A 25,006-nucleotide genomic window follows, 5' to 3' on the forward strand; every position below is an offset into this window, starting at 1 on the left:
TGTTTTGCTTGGTAAGTTTCTACAAGGTAGTGGTTAGTATTCTTCAGACAACCATGATCTCTCTTTCAACACACACAATGACCCCAAACCCTTTATAACTGAGCAATCCCATATCACTCTGGATTTTTATCTCTGATAAAAGATTTTATGATATCTACAAGCCAGTCTTCTCAAACCTCCATCAGTCTAGGTCACCGACTGACTTTTTAGGAATAGAGATTAAAGGTATCATTTCCTCACCCCTGAAACGCTAATTGATATCAACATAATGCCGTCCAAATGGCCTTTTGGGGGGAAGTTAAATGTACTTCTAAACTAAATCATGCAATTCTGTGGGTATGCACTTTGTGAGCTTTAAATAATGACAAACCTTTATTTTGAGCAGTGTCAGAATTGGAGTTATAGGTGCATTCACGAAAGAAGCATGATTATAGACATCATCAGTTAAAAATATATTGTATGAACGCTATAAGACATCCTTGCATAAGGATACAGGAGATTTTTAGAAAGAAGTAGTTTTCTGCAGTTATCTTATTTCCCTAAGATTGAAGAATATAAATATATGCCTACCCATAATTGAGACTTCCAGAATGCAGTTATTTCCCCAGGGCTATGTCTCCCTTGCATCATTTCTACCATATATTCTTAAATAGTTATAAACCTTTCCCTTCTTTCCTCACCTTCTTGTCTCTATTTTTCTCTCTTCTGTCCTTTCATCACCATTTCCCTCAAGGGCAATCAAGGACGATCTCTTTGGCTTCTCTTTTGTCCATCTGTGTAGTAACATAAGAGAATTAGACCCACTTATCTCTAGAAAATGAGTGACATTTTATGGGGTTCGGAGCAGGCCACCCCAAAATATGACACTTTAGCATATTGGTTATTTTGAATTAAAGTTACTGAAGAAACAGCCAGTGAAATAAGTGAAATAAGGATACTCTGACCCTCCTCTATCTTCCTGAGAGAAGGAATAACTCCCATGTGAAAGGTACTCTCCCCGCACCAGGAAATAGAGAAACATCGTTATTCCCAGTGATCCGGAGTTGCGGGGCCAGGTAGGCTATGTAAACAAACTCTGCGTAGCCCTTTTCACTAATTAGTACCCAAGCCTAAATTTCTTTGTCTTGTCAGTTCTTCACAAATTTATTACTTCTTTGTCTAAAAGGTACATGCTGTTCACAAGGGGATTGGTTCCAGGAGCCCCCTGCAGATACCAAAATCCATGGATGCTCAAGTCCCTTATGTAAAATGGGACAGCCTTCCACATCTGCAGGGTTCTTATCCATGGATTCAACAAACCCTGGCTTGAAATTTTGATCTATGGTTTGTTGAATCCATGGATGCGAAACCTGTGAATAAGGAGGACCAAGAGTATGCTTATTGAAAAAAATCAGTGTATAAGTGGACCTATACATAAAACTTGTGTTACTCTGGATCAACTGTATAAAAGCTGCCCGTTCTGGTCATTTCTCTGAGTCTCATATTTCTATAAACAACTGTAAGCACAAAATTAAAATTTGATTTTCCTCTGTAATCTGTGTCATGTCAGTTTAATTATTTGGCCATCTAGGAGCACCTAGGAAAGAAAGAGCTTCTTCCCCAACAGTTGGCACAGGATGAGCTTCACTGGCTGAAGGCTCTTTGCGCTGCGGCTGCTGCAGCTGAGAAATCCGGGGACCTGTGACAGCACCGGCTGAAGGTAAGGCTTTTTACCAGTCAGCCTCCTAAGTCTCTGCCTCAGGGTCTGATGGAAATGAGAGGAGTTAGAACCCTGTTTTCTCCTTTTGCTAAATTGAGGTTAGCATGGGGCTTTCCTGGTGGCACAGGGGTTAAGAATCCACCTGCCAATACAGGGGACACGGGTTCGAGCCCTGATCCGGGAAGATCCCACATGCCATGGAGCAACTAAGCCAGCGAGCCACAACTACTGAGCCCGCGTGCCACAACTACTGAAGCCCACACGCCAAGAGCCCGTGCTCCACAACAAGAGAAGCCACTGCAATGAGAAGCCTGTGCACCACAACGAAGAGTAGCCCCCACTCGCTGCAACTAGGGAAAGCCCACACAAAGCAACGAAGATCCAATGCAAAAATAAAATAAATAAATAAATTTATAAAAAAAATTTTTATTAAAAAAAGTAAATTTAGATTAGCAGGAGAAAATGTTTGTGGAACTAGTTTCTTTGGCATAGGAACTCTGGTAAAAAATTGGTTTGAGTACTATTGTTTCCTATTGATCGTCTTCCTCCCAGAGATGGTCACTGTGTTTCTCTATCTCTATCTCTGTCTGTTGTGTCATTTGTCATAAGGAGGAAAACCATAGGATGCGATTTTCCTTTTGCCTTGTTCTTTGTCTTGAGAGTTTGGCTTTGTGTCCGTGAGAACATTCTCTCTGGTCTCCTCAAGTCAGAAGATGCACATACTGGTGGCAGCCAGTCAAATAGACTGGAGTTCTGAGACACAGTCCCAAGCAGCACTCTGTTTGGCCATGCCAGCTCTTGGGGGGAATTTGTCTTAAAGTGTCTCAGTCCATAAGAGACCGCCCTGTAAGGCTAGAAGATCCCCATTCCAATAGCACCTGCCCAGGTCAGAGATTAGCTGGTCTGTAGCTGGAGGCTTTTCAAGTTCCCATGAGAGGCTGCAGACACCCTTTTCTCTACACCATCCTTACCACCTGTATGACCAAGGCCTCTGATTTTGTAGGCTATCTTTGGGAGTGAAATCCATGGATCTTGTGAGGGTTACATCTCGCAGTCTCTTGTGGACCCCTCTTGAGCCCTTGGTTTAGCCATAAAAAGGCATATTCTTTTGAGTCACTATTGAGATTAATAGATCCTGCCTGTCAATGGCCAGATGATAGATCCTTTGAATGGATTATATTTAAAAGAAAGAAAAAAAAACATTTTTAGAGAGCTCTGATCCTCAAAAATTGTCTTATTGGTGCATAAGGAAAGTCCAAATTGAAAAGAGGACACAAAGAAATGTAATGGCTAGCCTTAGGAACTCTCTTAACAAGATGAAACAACAGAAATTAAACTTAGAACAAAATTCAAGTCCCCATCCAACAAAAATTCCTCTTCTCGAAATCAGAACACATCTCGTCAGCAAAACCACTTAACTTTCAAAACCCCTCCATTTTCCCCAGAAAATTCAGTAAACACCCAGCTGCTTGTTTTAACTTTCCTTTCCTACAAGATTTACAGAGAGCACTCAGCCTAGTCTTTACACCTAGGATATACAGGTCACTCATGTAAATACTAGAAGTAGGAAATAAATTTAACACAGGCGCTCAGAACAGGCAGTAAGTCTCAAACATAAGGTTTGTTTTTCTGGGCTGTATAATCAGGCCCTGGCAGCTTCAGACCTTCCTATGCAATGTCCCTTGTGGATATGCCTTAGACCCTAACCACAAAGAATTTATGTCCCCTGGACAACAACAGATCCCTTAAATTATAAAGCCCTTTTACCTTCACTTCAGAAGGTTCTACCAAATTTAGAGCAGTCAAGAAAAAAAAAAAAAACCCACAAAATTTCATTCTTTTTCTGTCCCTTGAAGTTGTAAGTTTTACCATGTTTCTAAAATATAAACACCCCGGCTCACAATTGCCGGAGACTGAGCCTGGCTAATTCAATCAGCAAAGTCTGAGGGGAAGAAAGAAAAGAAAAGAAAAAGAAGAAAACTAGCCTTTTTAAAATACAAACTGCTGGAAAACCTCTTTTCCCAAAATCTAGTTCACAGCCTCATTAAGATTACATGTCAAAGACCAATACAAATCATAAACGTATTCTCCACAAATAGTAAAAAGCTTCAGCCACCTGAATGGATATACTTAACTTCTTCCAACTGTTATTTATAAACTTGTGAGTTTTATATTGTTATACTTGACTCATGGCTAAAATGTTTAAATGAAAGCTATAAGATCTTTGTGTTTGTATGTATGTCTACCTATGGACATTACAGTTATGGTATTTCTCTACCTCTGGATGGTATTGTCAATGGTAATTTGTAAAAGAACTCTAATTGGCTTAAAAATAAGCACTTATGAATTAAGCATTTCTAAATTTCAGAGATATAATAGAAATGAACTCAAATGTTTTTGAAGTTCACATTATGTAGTATAATTTTCAGTAAATAAAAAGAAGCTTAAGTTTGTTGGTTTAATTAATACAGGCACACCTTTAGAGTACTTGACACTATCCTACCTGGATTTACTAAAAGTCAAGTAAGCTCGTGTTATCTCTTACAAAATTTGTCAGCAAGAAAAATAATATAAGATAATGGCTAAGTGCTTTAATATCTTATAAAATGTTCATAAGCATAATTGTTAAAAACAAATGAATTCAATAGATGCAAGTAAGATGAGAGTTTTAAGGTAAATTTTTAGTGATGATTTTTTTAATGACATATTTAAAAAATTTTTTTAATGACTACTTAAATAGTTTCCCAGATCTCTCTGGTCACTTCCACACTTAGAATTTTGCAAGTTAAATTAAATGATGGGGGTCACTGATAGTCCAGATTATTTCCAGATAAGATAAGATACTGAAACCTTAGTTGCTAAATACACCTAAGTTTACCAACTTTTGACCTGTTATTATAGAGACTAAAGATATTTGCGTCTCTTAGTAAAAATAATTTATGCCACACTGAGAAATTGTACTATAAGGAGCATATGTCTCCAAAAATTATGAAATGTACTCATAAATTTGCCAATATAAAGAATGCTGGTATAGAAAAAATGGACAGTTCACAATTGCTTCCTTCTTAGATATCACTAGAAATTAAAGTTTTTAAGATCAAAGAATTCTAATGAATACATGTAATTATAATTATTAGAACTAATAAAGGAAACAACTGTGTATACCAAAAGAAGTAGAATATATTTTTTGGTAAGAAAAGGTACGAAGAATGAAGATACATTTTTTTTGAGGAAAGAGAAAGTAAGTTTGTCCTAAAGCAAAGCTTATTCTTTCTGAATAGGCAAAAAACAAGGGACAAACCAAAATGGACATACAGATTTGTAGAAGGGGCTTCCCTGGTGGTGATGCAGTGGTTGAGAATCCACCTGCCAATTCAGGGGACACGGGTTCGAGCCCTGGTCCGGGAAGATCCCACATGCCGCAGAGCAACTAAGCCCGTGAGCTACAACTACTGAGCCCGTGCGCCACAACCACTGAGCCTGCACTCCAGAGCCCACGAGCCACAACTACTGAGCCCATGTGCCACAGCTACTGAAACCTGTGCACCTAGAGCCCGTGCTCCACAACAAGAGAAGCCACCGCAATGAGAAGCCCGCGCACCGCAGTGAAGAGTAGCCCCTGCTCACCGCAACTAGAGAAAGCCCACGCTCAGCAACAAAGACCAAACACAGCCATAAGTAAAAAAAAAAAAAAAAAATTATAGAAGGTTTGTGAAAAAGAAATCTTGGGAAAGTAGTTTTATATGTGATCAAGCTGGATAAGATTGAATAAATTTATTATAAGGGTTTTTGAAATAAGCTTTAATGTCAATAGTATACTCATATAAAACTGCATCTTAATTTTCTTTCACCTGCTAAAAAACCAAATTTTACTTGGACTGTTCTTATCACTCAGTTGCCTCAACTTGCCATCTAAGCAGTTGATAAAGTTATGCCAAGCACGCATTAAAGGTTGAAAACATATTCCCTGGTCCCTTAAGATTATCTTTGCTGCAATTTTTGCTCTTGGGGCTCACAAACATAGCAGTGAGATTGAGTTATTGGTATAATACTGCCTTAAAATGTGCCATGTTATGAAGTAATTTATTAGGTTGGTTGCCTAAGAGTTAACCTGCCAGAAATAAATGTTATGAATCACAACTGTTTAACTGAACTAACCTATTCTCAGGACTGACAGACTGGTTCAATGAGATATGGAACAATTTACTAACTCAGCTACTAACCTAATTCTTGTTTCACAGCCACCAGCTCAACTTTTAAGTATAGGGTTAGGGTTAGGGTTAGGGAAACAGCAAGGAGGATACTCTGACCCTCCTCTCTGTCTCCCTGGAAGCAGGAAATACATCTACTAAGTGAAAGATACTCTCCTTGCACCAGGAGGTAGAGAGACAGCCTTATTGCTGGATATCAGGAGGAATTGAGGGCAGGAAGGCTATGTAAACACCTCTGTGTAGCTTCTTCACCAATTAGACCCAAGCCCAAGTCTCTGTCTTCTCAGTTCTTCACAGATTTATTGTTCTTTTATCTAAAAGGTTATAAACACCACCTGCTTTGGTCATCTCTTTGAGGCTCATATTTCTGTAAACTCTTGTACGTATGAAATTAAAATTCAAATTTCTCCTGTTAATCTGGGTCATGTCAATTTAATTATCAGCCAGAAGGACCTAGAAGAGTAGAGGAAATTTTTTTTCTCCCCAACCCATTCAAAGGTCCTGGAGAAGATGAAGAAATATACATATTTGATCCTTTGTATAATTCAAAGTGATTATATTTTTAAACTGTAAGCTAAATGTTTCAATAATTCACACACATTTTATAACTAAAAGTGTAATGAAAATTAGGAAATACGGTTTATGCAAAAAAAGTTTTGGCTTTCACCAGGCTAGAAAGCATTGTTTATACTATCATCAGTGGCAAGAAAAGCCTGGTGGCAGTTTCCAGCTCTTAGCATCCTCTGGCCGCACATGGCCACTACACGGCTTATCACAATGCCAGATAGGAACGTCAGGTTACCTGCTCAGTGCCACCCTAAGGATCACACCCTCCTCCCTGTCAATATAAAACAGTGTTAAAACAGCCATTGAAAGAGTATTAAAGCAGAATTAAAACAAGCTCTGAGGACAGAACTTTCTGAAATGAAGTCTGTGATAAAGGAGGGAAATTTCTCCCAGAAAAGTTGCCATCCAAAACACTAAATTCTCCTGGGAATGAGTTAGAGAAACCTTCCCTTACTTGGAAAAAAAAAAAAAAAAAAGGTAACTAACAAATTAGATTGTCAAGGCAACTGACACTTACGCATACTTATAGGTTGCACAAAAGCTAGGCTGAGAATAAAAGCTTATAATTTTGGTACCAGCTCCCCACATGAGAGACTAAACACAGACAATTACAAATGATAAAAATATATACACAGAATCCATTTCTTTGTTTAAAGATATGTGTACCCAAAGCAATGGGAAAGCTAGCAAGAGAAATAGTCTGTCCAGAAAGGCTTCCAGAAGAATGTAAGCAGTGTAGAAAGAGGGCTTCAAATTTAGAACCTCAAGACATCTTAAAATTATTCAGTCCACACTTCTATTTTTCAGATATGGAACTAAAGAAATGATGAGAATGAAACAAAACAAAATTTCACGCCGAAACTTGGATCTCTTGAGGACTCATTCAGAGTTCTTTCCACAACAACAAACATTCCATTCTGTAAACACTTATTAAGGGACAAAAACATGGGTGGCAGCTGGTGACAGGAGCACCTAAAGATGAATCTTCACCCAAAAGACGTATACTATAGGAAGAGGATGCCACATGAAGAGCCTTTCAGACACAGTATAAAGTGGTGTGTGCCAGAAAGGAAGAATAACATAAGCTCTACCACATTAAACACAGCCTTTGAGAACTGGCAAGTACTCAGCCAGTTTCTAAACATGGTCTGCGACCTGATACGTTTGTTGTTGTTGATGATGACGAAGTTTTAAAATATAAAAAGTCAGTGTTCTTTGGTTCTGGCTACTTTTGACTACAAATTATTCAGCCGTATTGTTTCCTTTATCTTTCATAAATTATTTATTTCCCCTTTACCTTGCTTATTACCCTATAATACATTAATACAATGTATTGGGCTTGCGATTGGCATCTGCAGTGAGGAGTGGGGCAGTCCTGAGGGACCAGTGCCAGAGGGTTGCTCGGTGGTGCAGGAAAACCCGCCCCACTGGGTGCAGAACTTCAGATACGACTACCTAAATCCAAGCACAGGGCAGTACATTGTTTCCATCTGAAAATTAGTTGTCAATAATACGATACACTCTAGATTTACTTAGTGGATTACAAACATTAAATAAGACTTGAAAGGAGAATATATTCAACTACATATTCCCTGTGAAATGAATCTGCCTAGTTTACATTTTGCATATATGCTTTACTATAGCTTGGCTTTTACATTGTTCCTAAAATTCTCTCCTGAAAAGTAAGCTGGAAAGGAGGCTAGAAGTTAACTTGTTAGCAACAATGAAGGAGGTTAAATGTGTACCAAGAAGTTTAGGGGTTATTTGGAAAATGTCATTTATGTTAAATTTTTCCTTTGTTATCTTAAAGAAATAATGGAGAGGGGAAAACCCTGTAGTTTCATTAAAATGTAAATTTCTAACACAATAAATCCCAGAAGTAATTTTATGGAAATTTCACAAAATATAAGAGAAAATCATTTCTTCATTTCTTTCTCTTCTGGTTATCAACATGTTCCTTTTTTTCTTCCCAGTCATCACAAATTATCCCCATCAGTTTTCATAAAAGCTCAGGCGTCTAGAAAATTCTGGGAGCTGTTTATTTTAAAGCATTTTCTTAAAATATGTTCCTTTCACATGTGAGTATGATAGATAAAAATGATCTTTGTTTAAATTAGCCGAAGACAACTTACTATGTGCTCTATTATATACTAAAATCCAGCTAAACCAATAAACAGAATATAGTATATCTGGTCAGCGAATACGATGTATCAATAAAAAGGAATGAAGATATATGCTATAGCATATATACATGCTATAGCATGAGTAAAGCTTGAAAATATTATGCTAAGTGAAAGAAGTCAGTCACAAAGGGCAACATATTCTATGGTTTCAGTTACATGAAATATTCAGACTAGACAAATCGACAGAGATAGAAAGTAGTTTAGTGGTTGCTTGGCCTCAGGCCGGGGGCAAGGACATGGGGACCTGGGCAATGACAGCTAATGTGCACGGGATGTTTTAGGTGAGTGTTGGAAATGTTCTAAAATTAGACTGTGGTGATGGATGAATAACTATGTGAATTTACCAAAAAGCACTGAACTGTATACTTTAAATAAGTGGATTTTATGGTACATGAAATGTTTATCAACAAAACTATAAAATGCAAAACAACACCGACATACGCATAGATATATTAATTTGTGTGGTTCTATGAAATTTAAAATAATGTAAAGCAATCATTAAGGTGATACAGGCACCTGATTAAGGAATTAAACTGTTCAGAATGCACCAAAAACAATATCCTTATACACAAATTCTTTACACTGGTTGGTATATAACACTGGACTGAATCTCTAAAACTGAACTTGTTGCGTTGAAGAGTATGTAGATTTTAATATGATTTTGTCAGATTGCTCCCAAAGTTGTACTCTTACCAACAGAAGAGTCCTAATTTCACCACACTCCCACCAATGGGCATTTTATATCTTTTATTCTCATCTGTTTTATCAAATCTGATGTCACATTTTTTAGTATTTATCATACATGCACTTAAAAAAAAAATCCTGACAGCCTTCTACCTTCTTATGCCATTTTAAAAACTAATTAATTTCCTTGACTTCATTGGTTCTGGTTCTACAAAATATAAATTCATTATACTAGCCACATAAGCCTTTTATCTTATCAATTTTTTTTCATATTTCTCTCACAAATGTGTTACTTATAAGACTCAAAAGTTACTTTTCTATTCTGTGCTTTGTCATAATTTACATAATTATCCAAATAAGGAGTCTGACGTTTCAGGTTTCCAATTTTAATATATTATTTTGTATTCTGACAAAACAATTTAAGTTAAATTATAGTTCCTTACTTGCACATAAGTTTAAAAAACCATATTGATTCTTTCATGAATACATGTTTTGCCTAATTTAGCCCATTGATGGTAAAGTTGCAAATTTATTTTTTAAATATCTTTCATTTATCCCTCTTCTCTTTCTCTTACATATTGTCCTTTCCATGCACACACACATACAACACACATACATACACATGCATGCACACACATATGTACAATTTACAGTAGGTCAAGAATGCAAAATGAGCATTATTGTGGGTATAACTTTCCTTGTTTGTAATTATTTCCTTAGGACAGATTTCCAGAAGTGGTATTACTATGTCAAGTATTTCTTTTTTATTGTTCTTGATATTATAATGTTGATTTCCAAACAGTGGTTATACCAGCTAGTTACCATTAATTTTAGAAAATATAACTGTCACTAATAACTAGCATTGGTTCCTTTTTATTCTGTATATCTGGTTAATTTAATTGGTGAAAATGCTCTCACATTTATGTTTTAATTTATATGTCTTTTTTGACTAGTATCATAGTACTAGCAAATAATGCTTCTTTACTAGTTCTGTGTATCCTCGATGAATATATAAACATGATTACCTATTCATGCTTTAAATTTTTATATTTTAAGTATAAAATATATAAATTTTATACTTTCCCATTTCTATATTTTAAGTATATTAACTCTTCATCATATGATTTTTAAATCATTCTTTTGTTTTCTTTTTGTTGCTTTAGGATATGTTTGATTATGAGATTTGTGACACACAAAATTTTTCAGCTTTGAAGGAGTCAAATCTGTCCTTTTCTTTTGTGATTACCACTGTCATTTTTAAGCTTAGACAGATATCACTTCCTCAGGACTTAGCAATTAACTAGCTTTAGCGTCTTCTAGATTTTCCTGGTGTGACGTCTGCCTGCAAACTCTAGTTTCGAAACAAATTACAAAAGCAACTGATTGATAAAACTCTTCCCAAATGACACCTCTGCTCCTACTCAAATTACTTTAGAAGGCTATTTAAAATAAATAGCTTAGCAATTTCTATGGGAGCAAAAAGGTGGACACTCTGATCCTTTTATTCAGTGAATCTTAAATTGTAGGTCAAAGTGGCAACAGACGCAGACACGCGTAGAGAAATTTTCCATAAATGTTGCACTTTAATGTAAACTACTTTGCTTTTTATAGATTTTTAAATCGAAGTGTAGTTAACTTACAATTTTGTGTTAGTTTCTGGTGTACAGTGCAGTGATTTATATATATATATTATATATATATATAATATACATATATATACATACACACACATAGTCTTTTTCACATGCTTTTCCATCATAGGTTATTACAAGATATTGCATAGAGTTCCCTGTGCTATACACTAATTCCTTGTTAGTTATCTATTTTATATATAATAGTGTGTATTTATATATTAATCCCAAACTCCTAATTTATGTACCTTAAAAGAATAGAAAACCTTTCACCCTTTTATTTATTTTAATAACTTTTTCTGATTTAAAAGTAATACATACTGTATTAGTTTCCTTAACAAATTGTCACAAATTTAGCTGCTATAACAGCACATTATAGCTATTGGGGTCAGAAGTCAGAAATAAATACTTCTGGACCTAAAGTCAAGGTGATGGCTGGGCTGGCACCTTCTGGAGACCCTAGGAAGACTCTGTTCTTTGCCTCTTCCAGGTCCAGAGGTTGCGGCCCTCCAATCTCTGCTCCTGTTCTCACATCACCTTCCTTGACTGACTCTCCTGTTTCCTCTTATAAGGACCACTGCGATTGTATCACCCACCCAGATAATTCATGATAATCTAATTTAGATTACCCTAGATCACATCTGCAAAGACCTTTTGCCATATAAGGTAACAGTCACAGGCTCTGGGGATTAGGACATGGAACTCTTTAGACCATTATTTAATCCACCACCTGTCCTTATAAAAAAGAAAACCTTTAGAGAGCATGAAGTTGTTACAATTAAACCCACAAAGACAAAAAGTTATATTGTATTTCTGGAATGATTGATCATCCTAGTAAACAGAAAACTTAGAGAAAGCAAAGCAGCAGAAAAGCAAGCTAAAAATATCATACTCTTTACTTTCTCATTCTTTCCTGTTTATACACAAATGGCTTTTCATTGTGCCTCTGTATTTGCATTCTCTTCATTCCATCATTCAGTAACAGCTGCCACAGAAGCTTCCCTCTAAAGCATTGGAATGGATAGAAACTCCACCCAATTTTCCAAGAAGATCCAAAAAAGAAAAATGTAATTACGTGTATTCAAACATTTCTCCCTGATATTTCACAATAACATGGATTTGCTCAATTCACTTAGAAAGAATACGTAAGGAGGAGGACAGTAGACAGAAATGAGGAGGATTGTTCTTGGCTGCATTTGCCTTTGCAAATTCATCAGGATCACTGCTTGATCTGACCCCTTGTAATAATATCCTTGGGATTCGTAAAATTGCAATTCAGTTCTAAATTAGCTTGCATGTTATGGAGGAGTTTATTCTCCATCAATCTTTATCTCCACCCTACTCACCTACCACCTACAACACTTTTCAGATGTCCTTCTCACTTTGCCATTTTAATGGTTCCGGCCATATCGTTCGCTGTAAATTCCTCAGATGCGTGTTTTCTACTTCTTTTTGTATCTCCAGTGCTTACTAAGTATTTCTAACAGAGTGAAATGAAAGGTCTACCTATCCTAGAGTTTCACATTTTGTTCTTGCTTCCAATGTAACCAGTTATTGCCTGAGCAGCAGTGCAAAGTGATAGCATAGTAAAACTAAAATCCGTTCAACAGACTTCCTACCAAGCGCAAAGCACGGTGCTACCTGCTGTGAGGAAAACAGAATCTATAGGACCCTGGTCCCAGTTTATGAGAGTTAACAGGGCTTCCCTGGTGGCGCAGTGGTTGAGAGTCCGCCTGCCGATGCAGGGGACACGGGGTCGTGCCCCGGTCTGGGAGGATCCCACGTGCCGCAGAGCGGCTGGGCCCGTGAGCCATGGCCGCTGAGCCTGCGCGTCCGGAGCCTGTGCTCCGCAATGGGAGAGGCCACAACAGTGAGAGGTCTGCGTACCGCAAAAAAAAAAAAAAAAAAGAGTAAACAGTTTCACTGAGGATCGTGGTTGCATTACGGCTCCTAGGTGTCCTCCGCTGAGAAACCCCTCCAGGCCCGACAGCTTGTGTTTGTTTCCCTGCAGCCTCCTTACCACCGCTGGGAGCTGGCACAGGTGTTCTACTTGCCCCTTGCTGTGGCTCAGATCATCCGTCCCTCCTTCTCTGGGTTGAACCTCACCCTTCACCGAGGTCGTCATCTACGCAAACCCAGTCTCAAGCCTGCGTATCTCAGACACGTGCGCTTGATTCCCGATCCTGCCCGAGTTCTTGGCTGTCCACCTGCGCACAGGCACTTCTTCCTAGCCCCTGGGCTCTCCGTTCCCGCACTTCTGTCCTCGGAAGCCCTCACCCTCCGCGTGTCTCAAGCACCCCGGCCGGGTCACCACTAATAAACCAGCCCCACTGTGACCTCACTTCCCTTTACGCAACTCTTTGACCACCAGCTCCTTTCCTTCCGCACGTCTCATTAGTTCTCTGACCCCAAAGCCCACCGAAGTGTCTAATCCTGTGGTCCGACCACTTTCCACGCCCTTTCATCTTCTCCGTTTCCATTTTGCTCCTTAGTCAACTTGAATTCCACTGTCATTACGTCACTCCCATGAAATCTTCCTCAGCTCTCTTGCTTTCGCCCCCTTGGCACATTATAACAGCAGCGAATCCAGCTCTGCGCGCAGTTCACACCTACAGCAGAGCCCGTGAAGGAGGCTGACGGCAAACACTAAGCCAGGCTGCCCGTGGACCCCCAGGAGCCGCAAGCTGGACCCTCCCTGCCCCCTGCCTCGTACTTCTCACACCTCCACCTTCACCACTCCCGGTCGAGAGCCTTCTTTCTCTGTAACTGAGAAAGCCTGAGCTGTCAGAAAAGAAAGTCCAGATTCCCCTTTTCTATCTCCAGTTCACCAGCGTTTGTCCCATGAACTCAGCCTTTACGGGCCTACTGGTGTTTTTATCTAAAGCTCATTCCTCCACGTGTGCACTAGAGCTTGCTCGCCAGCCATCTCCCCTCTGTTCCTGTTTCACCAAATTTTGTCCCGCTCCTGGGTGATCTCCAGCAGCACACAAGCATGAAGTTGTCTCTCTCGTTAGAAAGAGTAAAATCTTCTTTTGACCCCGCTTTCTGCACCAACCACCGCTCCTTTTTCTAGTTCCTCCTTTGGGCCCGAAACTTCTCAAAAGGTCATTTATATTTGATGTCTCCAGTTTTCCTCCTGAATTTTTCTTTTAAACTGAAAAAAAAATAGTTTTAGTTTTTTAAACAATTTGAAGTCATTCGTGTAAAGTTCAAAAGCATGTAGAACTAAATGTTGAAAAAATAATTGTAACATTGACAGAATTTTCTGATTACCAAGCTGATTATATTGTGGTCTCTATAAAGGTATTCAATAGATAAAAAATTATAAGTAGTATTTCTTTGTGATATCTCAAATGAAAATGACAAGTTTGAGAGGGACTGACATTCTCCTGCATTAAATGATAATTGTATATATTTTATTTTTTATTTGGGACTTATACTGGTCTAAATGTGGTCAGGTTTCTCGACATCCATTGGATAGAAATCTATACCTTAGGGACATGCTTTCATTAATGTAGTAGTAAAGAATAACAATTAATTACATAGAAAACTTTGATTATTGGAATGAAGTTTAAATTTTTTTCCACTTTAAACTCGTTCTAGACTTGTCCTGAAAATAAGCAAATGATCTTCCTGGGTTAAATTTCAAAACCAGTTTCTAGCCTCAGGATGTATGCTTTTAATTCAAAATGTTAAAAGGTCTATTTGTGGGAGCATTTTCCCCAATGTTTGATTTCATTTCAAGGTAAAAGAGAAGTGAAATCTGAAGCCACGTTCTGAGAACTTCTAGCCTTTCCAGCCATCCTCAGAGATGCCAAACTTGAATGTTTAGAATGAAGTGAATGCTCCCAGCGCCAACACCAGGGAAATGTTTGCACAGCTCTCCTCTGGTGCGTATCAATGTGAGTGCCGCTCTTTTTTAATCTTTGTAAAGCATCAGATTAAAAAATTAGTTTAGAACAGAGAGCATTTCTAAATAGTAAGATTATAAATCACCTAGTTTCCAGTCATAATACCTATCTCAGTTTACTTCCCTTAACTCTAAATCTGGAACTGATGACCTTACGGAAAGATAAATTTCTAAAGAGCGTTTGTGTAAGCAAGGTAGTAAATGCTAGATAGGAGGTCTCAAAATTGTGCCCTCCTTTGTCCTCATATTTACCAAACAAAGGACTTGCCAGTAAGAGGAATATGTCATTTTTATTATTTCTATATGAAAAATATTTAATGGTATTGCTCTGAATTATTTAGTGTTTAATAAACTGTAGCTCTCTTCTTGGGTGGCGAGTTCACGGTGGAAGAAGAAAGTAATTACAGTAACATATTTGAATAGACCATCTGCCTTTGAAAGTTTGCCTTTGCTTGTAGGAGGTGCATCCAAAAGCTGCTTAGAGCTCTGACAGATTGTCAGTAAGAAGGGAGAGAGACAGCAGAGGTGATGACAGTCATGTTTCTAAAGCTAATGTCAGTTATTTGAAGGAAAATGGATGTCGGTGAAAAAAGGAGGGGATTCGGCAGGACAGGATAGTGTCTAGCTTGGGTACCTGGATAGATAGCAAGCCAATAAATAGATAACAAAGAAGTGGAAACTGGTTTGGGGGAAAAACAATGAACTCACCTTTCATTTGATATGGCTAAAAAAATACAAAGCAGCATTAAAATATTTTTAAAAAGAGATAAAAATATAAATTCTGGAGTCATAAGAATATAGTCAGCAGGTGAAGCCCTGGGGTCACACCTATAGGAAATGCAGGGAATCTGGCCAAGGAGAGAATCCTGGCCCATGAGAACCTCCCCGGAGCTCACAGCAACCTAACCTGGCAGCTGACCACACACCGGAAAGCACTTCACCCCAAATTAGCCTTCTCTTGGCACCTTAACATTCTTAATTATTGCTTAAAATTTCAGTCTTAAATAGACATATAGTCTTACCCTGTCCCCGTGTTCCCAGCTCACCGTACTCTGTGCTACTTTTCCCAATGATACTTATCGTGTTCTAGGGGACATATAATTTATTGTTGTTTATGTCTGCTATTTATCAAGTGAATGTATTACGATAATTTTCCTTCGCTGATATATTGCTGGAGTTAGAGGAGTGCCGAGCAAGGACCAAGTTCTCAGAAAGCCCTTTAAGTTAGTGAATAAATGGATGCTTCCTCCGTGGTCATTTCCAGCAGTGGCTGTTCCCTCCGTCCCAGGGGCCACTGCTTCTCCTCTTCCACACCATTCTCTCTCCCTCTACTATAAAATCACCATATTTCCCTGTTGCCATCATCTGTCTCCTACACCCCCGGGGGCATCCACGTCGCCCCCCCCCCAATAAGTCTGTCCCACTGCGTTTTATCTCCTGGCTCACTGGCAGCGTCTTTGACCCCATTCGTCCCAATTCTTGGCTATTTCAATATCCACGTACATGATGGTTGGAACACGTTAAAGAACCTTTTCAGTTCTTGGCCTTTACTTGTCCTCCAACCCACCCCAGCCAATAATTTCCGTGGTCTGACCCTTAAATATTTTAGTTTTCTCGGACTGATGTAACAAAGTACCACAGACTGGGGGGCTTAAACAACAGAACTTCACTTTCTCACAGTTCTGGAGTCTGAAGTCTGAGATCGAGGTATCACAGGGTGGGTTCCTTCTTTGGGCCACGAGGGAAGGACCTACTCCAGGCGTCTCCTCTTGGCGTGTAGATGGCTGTCTTGCCCTCATATCTACACATCATCTTCCCTCTCTTCCTGTCTGTGTCCAAAGCTCTTCTTCCAAGGACACCGGTCGTATTAGATTAGGCCCAACCTGATGGGCACGCTTCAACTTATTCACCCCATAAACACCCCGTCTTGTCTCCAAATATGGCCGCATTCTGAGCTACCGGATATTAGGACTTTAACCTGCGAACACTGGGGGAGACACAATTGAGCCCACGACACAGATTACCCTAACCCCAACCATCGCCCCCCTACCGGATAACTCCTGTTTGCTCCCCTAGATCATCTCCCCTCTCCTCCGAGCTGCGCTGTGTCCCGTGTGGACTGCATCAGAAAACACCCTCGTCCCCTGGCTTCCTGATGGGTTAGGCCAACAGGCGTTGTTGTTAGGAAAGTGGGGGCGGGGGGAGGGTGGAGCCAGATCTCTGCAGCCCCAGCATCCCCTCCCACCCAGTAGGAGGGTGGGCTTGGCATCCTCTCCCCTGGCCTGCTCCAGGTGGCCACCTTCTCCAGCTCCCAGCTTCCTCCATTGTAAGAATGCATTGGTGATCCCAGGTGACCCTAAACTAGTTCATTTCAGCGCTTCCTAGCTATGGGACCTTGGACAGCTTACCTAGCTTCTCTGAGCCTCGGTGTTCTTACCTTTAACCTAAGAAGAGCAGCGACTACTGCCTGCAGTGCACACAAAACATCTAGTGTCCGTAAGCATAAGTTACCTTCCAGAATGGGATGATGAAAGATTTTACCAGATATTTTAAATGCCCCCCTAAATGTTCAGAAAAGAGACAGATTCTCTTCTAGATCGAACTCTCGTTCTGCTCCTCTGAGACCTGTCCTCACCCAAAGCCTCCCGGGGGCTCCGGCCTCGTAAGTTCCAATTTTAGCAAGAATCCTGCTATGTCAGTTTAGCCAGAATCATCCACTCTTGATATCTGATCAGATCCCTCATGCCCTACCCTGGATATCTGATCTCTGACCCACCTTCAGCAAGCATCCCGCCAGGCTGCTTAGCCGGAAGCCCCGCAGCCTTCAAGCTTCTCTTAGTAATCCCCCCACTGACACCCACCTGGTCCTGGCCTAAGTCCTCACGTTTCCTTCGTCGGGAGCTGAGCCTGATCTCTAGCTCAGGAGTCCCTCTTGAATAAAGCCTTCCTTACTGTCTTTACGGTGTCAAGGAAAATTTTTCTTTAACAAAAATGTGCAAAACAAACGGGTTTATTGTATTTATTGTCATCTAGACCCAAGTGAGAACTTTTTACCAGGGAGAGACACGCAGAATAGAAGATGTTTTTGAGTGAAGGGAGCAAAAGTATTATAAAATGTAGTAAAAATCGGATGTAATAATTCTATTAAGGTTGAAAGCCACAAATAAAAAGATTATCCTTGTTGTTTATACATTTGGGAATAAATTATTGGAAGAGAAAATTGTCATATATGAAAATATAGTAGTAACCAGAATGTAATTCCCACACCTCTGCAATCCCTCTGAACTAAAGTCAATGCCCTTTAGGCCCCTTGGAGAAAAAATTCTAAAAGGCCTATCACGAGAGGAGTAGCTACTGTTACTCCCCACGCCAGAGGGCCAATTACCACAGGATCAGAAAGAAAGAGGTCAAGGCTCTTTCATCCCACTTGGATTTTCACTTGAGGGTGAGTTCAGAAGGTTGAGCAGACATTGTAAGACAATCCTACTCTCCGGTGAGGACACAATTATTTTTACAATGGAGGCAGATAAGTAAGTCAGTAAACCAAGATAGAAGATGCTTGTTTATCATCTCAGCAAAGAACAAGACCTTGCAGCCAAATGGAATTATGTTTTTAGAAGGAAAGAGAAAGGGAGGAGGCCTTTATTCTGCATAATATGTCAAAGAACTAGGATCACAGTCACTAAAATGTTAGATTTTAATTACACATCACACACATTTCAGATGAATAATATTCAGTCTGTCAATCCAGATTCTAGTATTTAGTGATCAGAAATATGCAAACTGGCTGTAACCTCTATAGGGTATATTAGAAGCAATTTTAGGCCCACCTGTGCGCTGAGTTGATCTGTGACCCCAGAGGAGGGCCTCTCTCCGATTTCTCTGCATATTTAGCATCCTCACATTTGCCCGCGATTATTTCCTCATTTGTCCATCTCTCCAACTAGGCTGTGGGCTCTCTGCATACAAGAACCTGGTCTTCTTGTTTTGGTAAACCTAAGGCTTAACACTTGAATATAACAAAAGCAGATTTGGAATACATCAAAAATGAGTAAATTATATTTTCGATATCAGTCACCATAAGGAATATTTATAATTGTAAAGCTTATTAAATGTAGTTAAATAAAAATGTATAGCCATATGCAAGTTTCTGAACTTGTTATTAAGGAGGACAAATAGAAAAGATATAAAAAAGGACGCTTTTTTCCTTTCATTCAACCCACAGTGTAACAGGCAATTACACATGTTTAGTTTAGACACATAATTATTTTAAAAAATGAGATTAGTGCCATTAGAAAAATATCAACACATTTGTGGATTTAAAGAAGAGATCACCTATGCGGGGGTCCGAGTAATGGCCACGCAAAAGCAAAGGTATCAGATACTAATCAATGGAATGTGTAAATCTTGCCTTACCAGGAAAAAGGGCCTTTGCAGATGTGATTAAGTTAACAATCTCGATTTGGGGAGATTATCCTGCACTAAGTGAGTGGGTCCTCAATCTAGTCGCAAGTGTTATAAGAGAGAAGCAGAGGGAGATTACACAGACAGGAGAAGAGAGGGTTAATTAACGTGAAGACCAACACAGACGCTGGCCTGGAAGATGCTGGCCTTGAAGACTGGGGTGATGCTGCCACAATCCACAAAATGCCAGGACCCACCCGGAGCTGCAAGAATCCAGGGACGCTTCTCCCCTGGAGCTTCTGGAAGGATCGTGGCTGTGCTGAAACCTCAGCTTGAACTTCTGGCCTCCAGAACTGTGAGAAGATAGATTTCTGCTGTTTTAAGCCGCCAACTTGGTAGCAACTTGTTACAGCAGCTCGGAAACTAGTACCACCTTGGAATAAGCGATAGGTAGTGAGAAGGCCCTGGGAGGCACATTTGAAGCGGTCGGAGGGAGGGTGTGGCAGAGGAGGGGACGCCGGGGAAAGTCCGTATTCCTTATCTCAGCTGATTCCGGGAGAGTGCTGTGATCAGACAAATGGAAACACAAGGCAAATTCTGCCCTTTTCTCAGTGAAGAGAAGCTGCTAAAATCCCACATTCAGGGGCAAAATCCCTCTGGACCAAGCACCGTTCTAAGCGCGTTATAACCCTTTGTCTTAGCCAGTGTCACTGCCCTAACCAAGTGCATAGACTGTGTGCCTTCTACACAGCGGTTACTGACGCAGCGCAGTTGGATTGTGGTGAGGGCCCTCGTCCACACCGCAGACTGACAACCTCTCCTACCCTCCCACGGCAGAGGGCTAGGGCTTCAGCTCTCTCTCGACTCTCCTAACAGAAGCGCACTGAAGCGCACTGATGCCATTCCCGAGGGCTTCATCCTGGCGACCCTGCCTAACTCTGACCAATGCCAGACACCCCATATCCTAAGACTGTCACACTGGGGGACAGGGTTCCAACATATAAGTAACACAAACATTTATTCACATAAAAATCACAACACCTCTAGTATTATTTCTACCGACAGACGAGGAAGCTGAGGCACAGAGATGTTAGAAGAAACTCAGTCCAGGGTGATTCACCACTCTGCGCCACTGCGTCCCCTGCAAAGCAGCTGAATTTGGTTTCCTGGTTGAGGGAGGATAATGAGGATAAGGGTAACAAGAATCTGGCTGGGCTTCCCTGGTGGCGCAGTGGCTGAGTGTCCGCCTGCCGAGGCAGGGGACGCGGGTTCGTGCCCCGGTCTGGGAGGATCCCACGTGCCGCGGAGCGGCTGGTCCCGTGAGCCATGGCCGCTGAGCCTGCGCGTCCGGAGCCTGTGCTCCGCAACGGGAGAGGCCGCAGCAGTGAGAGGCCCGCGTACTGCAAAAAGAAAATAAATAAATAAAATAAGAATCTGCCTGTTCACTTTAGGGATGGTAATTCTAGGAAACCTCGCCCTACTCTCCAGCTAACCTGCCCTCTGTTAGTTTAATTGAAATCAAAATGGACCAGCACGTATGACTCAATTAGTTTTCTTTACTATCTTCCTTCCACTATCAGGAAAAATAAATGCAAATTGTTTATAATTTATTTATAATTGGAGAATGAAAAGTAAATCAATACCATGCATCATCAACGTCTTTAAGAAAAATTCTTTTCAATGTCATCTTGAACTGTACTTTAGTTGGAGACTTATTTTGTCTAGCAGAGGGACAGGCGTTTTGATAAACAAGAGTGTGTAGTATTTTCTATGGAATTTGTCAGCTTTCAACAAGAAATTAAATGACCATTTTTAAAGGATACTCAGGGTCCATAATAACATGCTTAGGTATGTTATCACCAAGAGCTTCTCCCACTGCCCTGGGAAATTCTGGTCTGGAGGAGCTGATGATTCAAATAACGGGGTCTGAAGAGAAGTAGGTCCTGCACATTTTTAATAATTCTCCATAATCCTTCTTTCTCACACACCTTTGATTTGGTTTTGACCAACAAAAATGAATGAGAGTCTATTTTCATTATTAATTTGTGTGACCCACTGAGTTAAAAAAGCAGAGAAGTTAATTAAAAGTAGAAGGACAAGTGCACGTCAGCCTTCGCAGGGGTGTGGTCCCTTGATGGTCACGGTGGTTCAGAAGGTGGTGCTTAGCTCTGCAGGTAAAGAGACATATTGTCACCTAACATAGGGGCGATGAGGCAAAGGAAAACGGAGACATTTCATAAAACATTGTTATATAAAGCCAATTCCAATTCTCACTCTTGTAAATTGTTCATGCATCCTTCACCTAATAGGAAAGGATATAGTGAAATTACTGTCTAAAACTTACTTTGTCATCATGGGATTGGGAAGTTATGAAAAGGCAATTTTATCAAGTTCATCAAACAATACGCAAGCATTTTTAATGTGATAAGTGTACAACCACCAAGCAAACTAGAATACTTTTGATGGACAGCACTGAAGACACAATAAAACATCCTTACTGACAAATGCTCTTTTTAATATAATCCATGGAAGGTGGCATGGCTATGGGATCAAAAGCATGACCTTAGAGTCAAATTATTGCTCTGTGATCTTGAGGAAAATCTCTTCAAATCTCAGTTTCCTCACCTCAAATGGGAACAATAATATCTTGTTCACAGAGATTTGATCATGAAATTCAACAACGAAACCAAACATATAAAAGTGTTTTTCTCCTTTTTTGCAGAACACTGTTTCTGACTGATGTCTGCATGCATTCCAGTCAGAAGGCTATAACCATATCACCTTATTTTTCTATATTTTCGAATCTTAATCATCAGTATAGTTATAAATCATAGTTTATGGGGGACAGTTCCCTACTGATCAATCTGAAGGATTAAGTATTACTTTTTCTTCTTATTTCCCTTTCAGAAAGTAGCTTTCTTTTGAAGGTCTTAGAGCCCCACACAACTGCCTTCAACATAACAGTTAAATTGACTAGATAATTCAACTGTTGCTGACTTTTGATTCTCATGTACAATTTCCTAATCTTTGAGCACGTGTCTTATAAATAAAAGGCAAATGAAGGTGATACGTATAACTAAATTAATTAATCTATCTAAAAATGAGAAGAACATAGCTTTAAATTATGCTTACATTTATAGCTATTTTTCCCACGGAAAGGTTAATGGTATAATTTAGTGCAGACAAGTGTTAACAAACCTTTGCTATCTGATATCACAGATTACAAAATTCAAGTATATACAGCTTGGGAAGTGGGATTCATTTTCTTTGCTTTGATTATCTGCAGTCAATCTTAAAAGCTAGTTTGAGAATAATTTAAGAAGAATAATTGAGTGTAGGTTTAAAACCTGGACTTTAGGGTCAGTTCTGGCCCTAATATACCTGATAGTGTATGTCTTTGTGACCGTACCTCTGATTCCTAGCTTCCACATCAGTAAAGGTGAAATGTTGGGTTTCTATCATATGCGGCTGACTTAACTACTGCAACTGGCCCAGTAGTGCTCAATAACTGCTCAGTTATTTTAATCAACTGCAGTAATTAATGTTAGGACTTTAGCGCCAAAGCATATAAACCGACCTACATATACACACATGTATGCCCACAAAGACTTTTATAAACGTGAAAACACTAATCAGGCATACCACACAAGTGAACAGACTCTCACATAAATCAGTAAGAACATAAGTGATATTTGGTTTGGCACACAGTTAAATCTACAAGAAACAGCTGCATCCCATCCCGTACTCATAAGGGGGGGGGAGTCAAAAGAATTCATGTTAACATAAGCAGCAATATGTGTCACCATCCATTAAGCTCACCGTAGAGCAGTGTGGCTATTGACAACAGAAGCAACATGGAAAAGCCAGCTAGTGGCAAAGACGTGTCACTCTCCATTATTGCTAAGAGCACAAAACAGAATCTCTCTCCCATGGTAAAGTCCTTTCCCAGTTTAAATTTAGCACCATGCTCTTTCTGATTATGAAATTTTGCATGCTGACGATTTTATATCAGATAGAATGATTTTGCATCACGAGCAGTAGGTTAGCTAAGAAAGCCAAGAGAAAAATTTTCAAAAAGATATGTATTCCCTCTGGTACTCCGTCCTCTCCTGAGAGCAAGATGGAGCTAAATAAAACCCATGACATGTGAAAAGCAAAAATATGTTATCACCATTTCAAGTTCAAGAACTTAGGCTGTTTTTATAGAAAGGCGAACCAGCACATCAGGATGGAATTAGCTGTCATCTTTTGGAAGAGCTGTTAGAAATATAAATGTTAGTTTAGGGCAGTACCAAATGCTCACTTAAAGACTGCAGTAAAATACATTGGCTATCCCTTAACATCTCAAATAAAGTTTTATGGACTAAAAATCAGTCATTAAAGCAGGCTTTTATTTTTGTCCCTCTGGTACTGCATTTCCACCCTGTGTGCCAACTCATTATGTCCACACTGTGCATAACACAATCTAAAGCAATTTATTGGCTGACATTATGAACCACATTCATACAGGACATTTTAGCGGAGATTCCACTCACCATTACTTACCTCTTTTGCTGCCCTGTTCATTCACCTAAAAAGCCCTGCAAGCCTCAGCCTGGATTGAAACCATCACCTGGGTGTTCTGGTAGTGTGTCCCCAAATATCCTGCCGGGCTGGAGAAAATCACACAAGTGGACATAGGTGGCCCTGCAAAGACGTGGTATCCAGCCCCATCCGGGTGCTCAGTGCAACCCAGCAAATCCCTTTATGCCCTGGTCAGTGTGCTTTCCCACAAATGTCCAAATCTACCATCCCATCACCTTCTCCCTCATTTACGGTTTCATTCTCTATATCATTTCATTTTCCCTTCACTCGTTTCTTTTTCTTTATCACAGAAAGAGAAACCTTCAAAGGAGGTCTCTCCTGAATGTCTTGCTACGTAATCTGTGAAAACTTCAGCTCTTACTTTCCTTGCTCTCAGTGAGGAAGAGGCATCACTTCCTGCCCAAGGGAAACCTGCACACCCTTCTCCTCCCTGGCTTTAGAGGCTTAACCCATCAGATAGCACCTCCCCCTCCAGACCTGCAGAACTGTTCTTATCTTTCACAGTGTCAAGATGGTAAATGGTTCTCAATTCAAAAGAAAACTTCTCATCTCCGCCTTGACTCAACATCCCTCTGCGGCTGTGATCCAACCATCTGCTGTCTGAGGTCCCTGTCTGTGCTGTAGAGCCCTTCAACCGCCACGGCTTACTCCACTGGGACGTCTGTCACCACCACTGCCTGCCAACTGCTCTTTGTAAGGTCAACCTTTGAGATGTATTATCTAATGAACTATTTTTAGTCCTTATCTGAATTTCTTTGTGGAATTTTGGACCGTGAATTCTCCTTTTCTTTAGTTTTGGTGATTCATCCCCTGCTATGTTGCTCTTTCCCCCATCCTTCTGGCCACTCCTTTCGCTCTCTGAGGTCATCTGTTTTCCTTCTGTCCATCTTTAAATCAGTATTTCCTATCACCAGTTTGAGGGCCTGTACCATTCCCTCAGCCACTTTTCATTGCTTCACACGAAAATGACAGTGCAAAGTTATCAACAGCCCAGACCTCTTGCCTAAACTCCAAATCGACTTGCCTTTTAGACATGTCTTCCTCAGTTCTTCATTGGTTTAGAGCCAAATCAAAGTCAATGTGCTCAATACTTAAGTTTCTCACTGCGCATCTCAATCACGGCCCTTCTCTAA

The sequence above is a fragment of the Delphinapterus leucas genome, chromosome 5, assembly GCF_059928025.1.
Source record: "Delphinapterus leucas isolate spDelLeu-1000000601 "Yukka" chromosome 5, BTC_Dleu_Yukka2, whole genome shotgun sequence".
In the NCBI taxonomy this organism is placed as follows: Eukaryota; Metazoa; Chordata; class Mammalia; order Artiodactyla; family Monodontidae; genus Delphinapterus; species Delphinapterus leucas.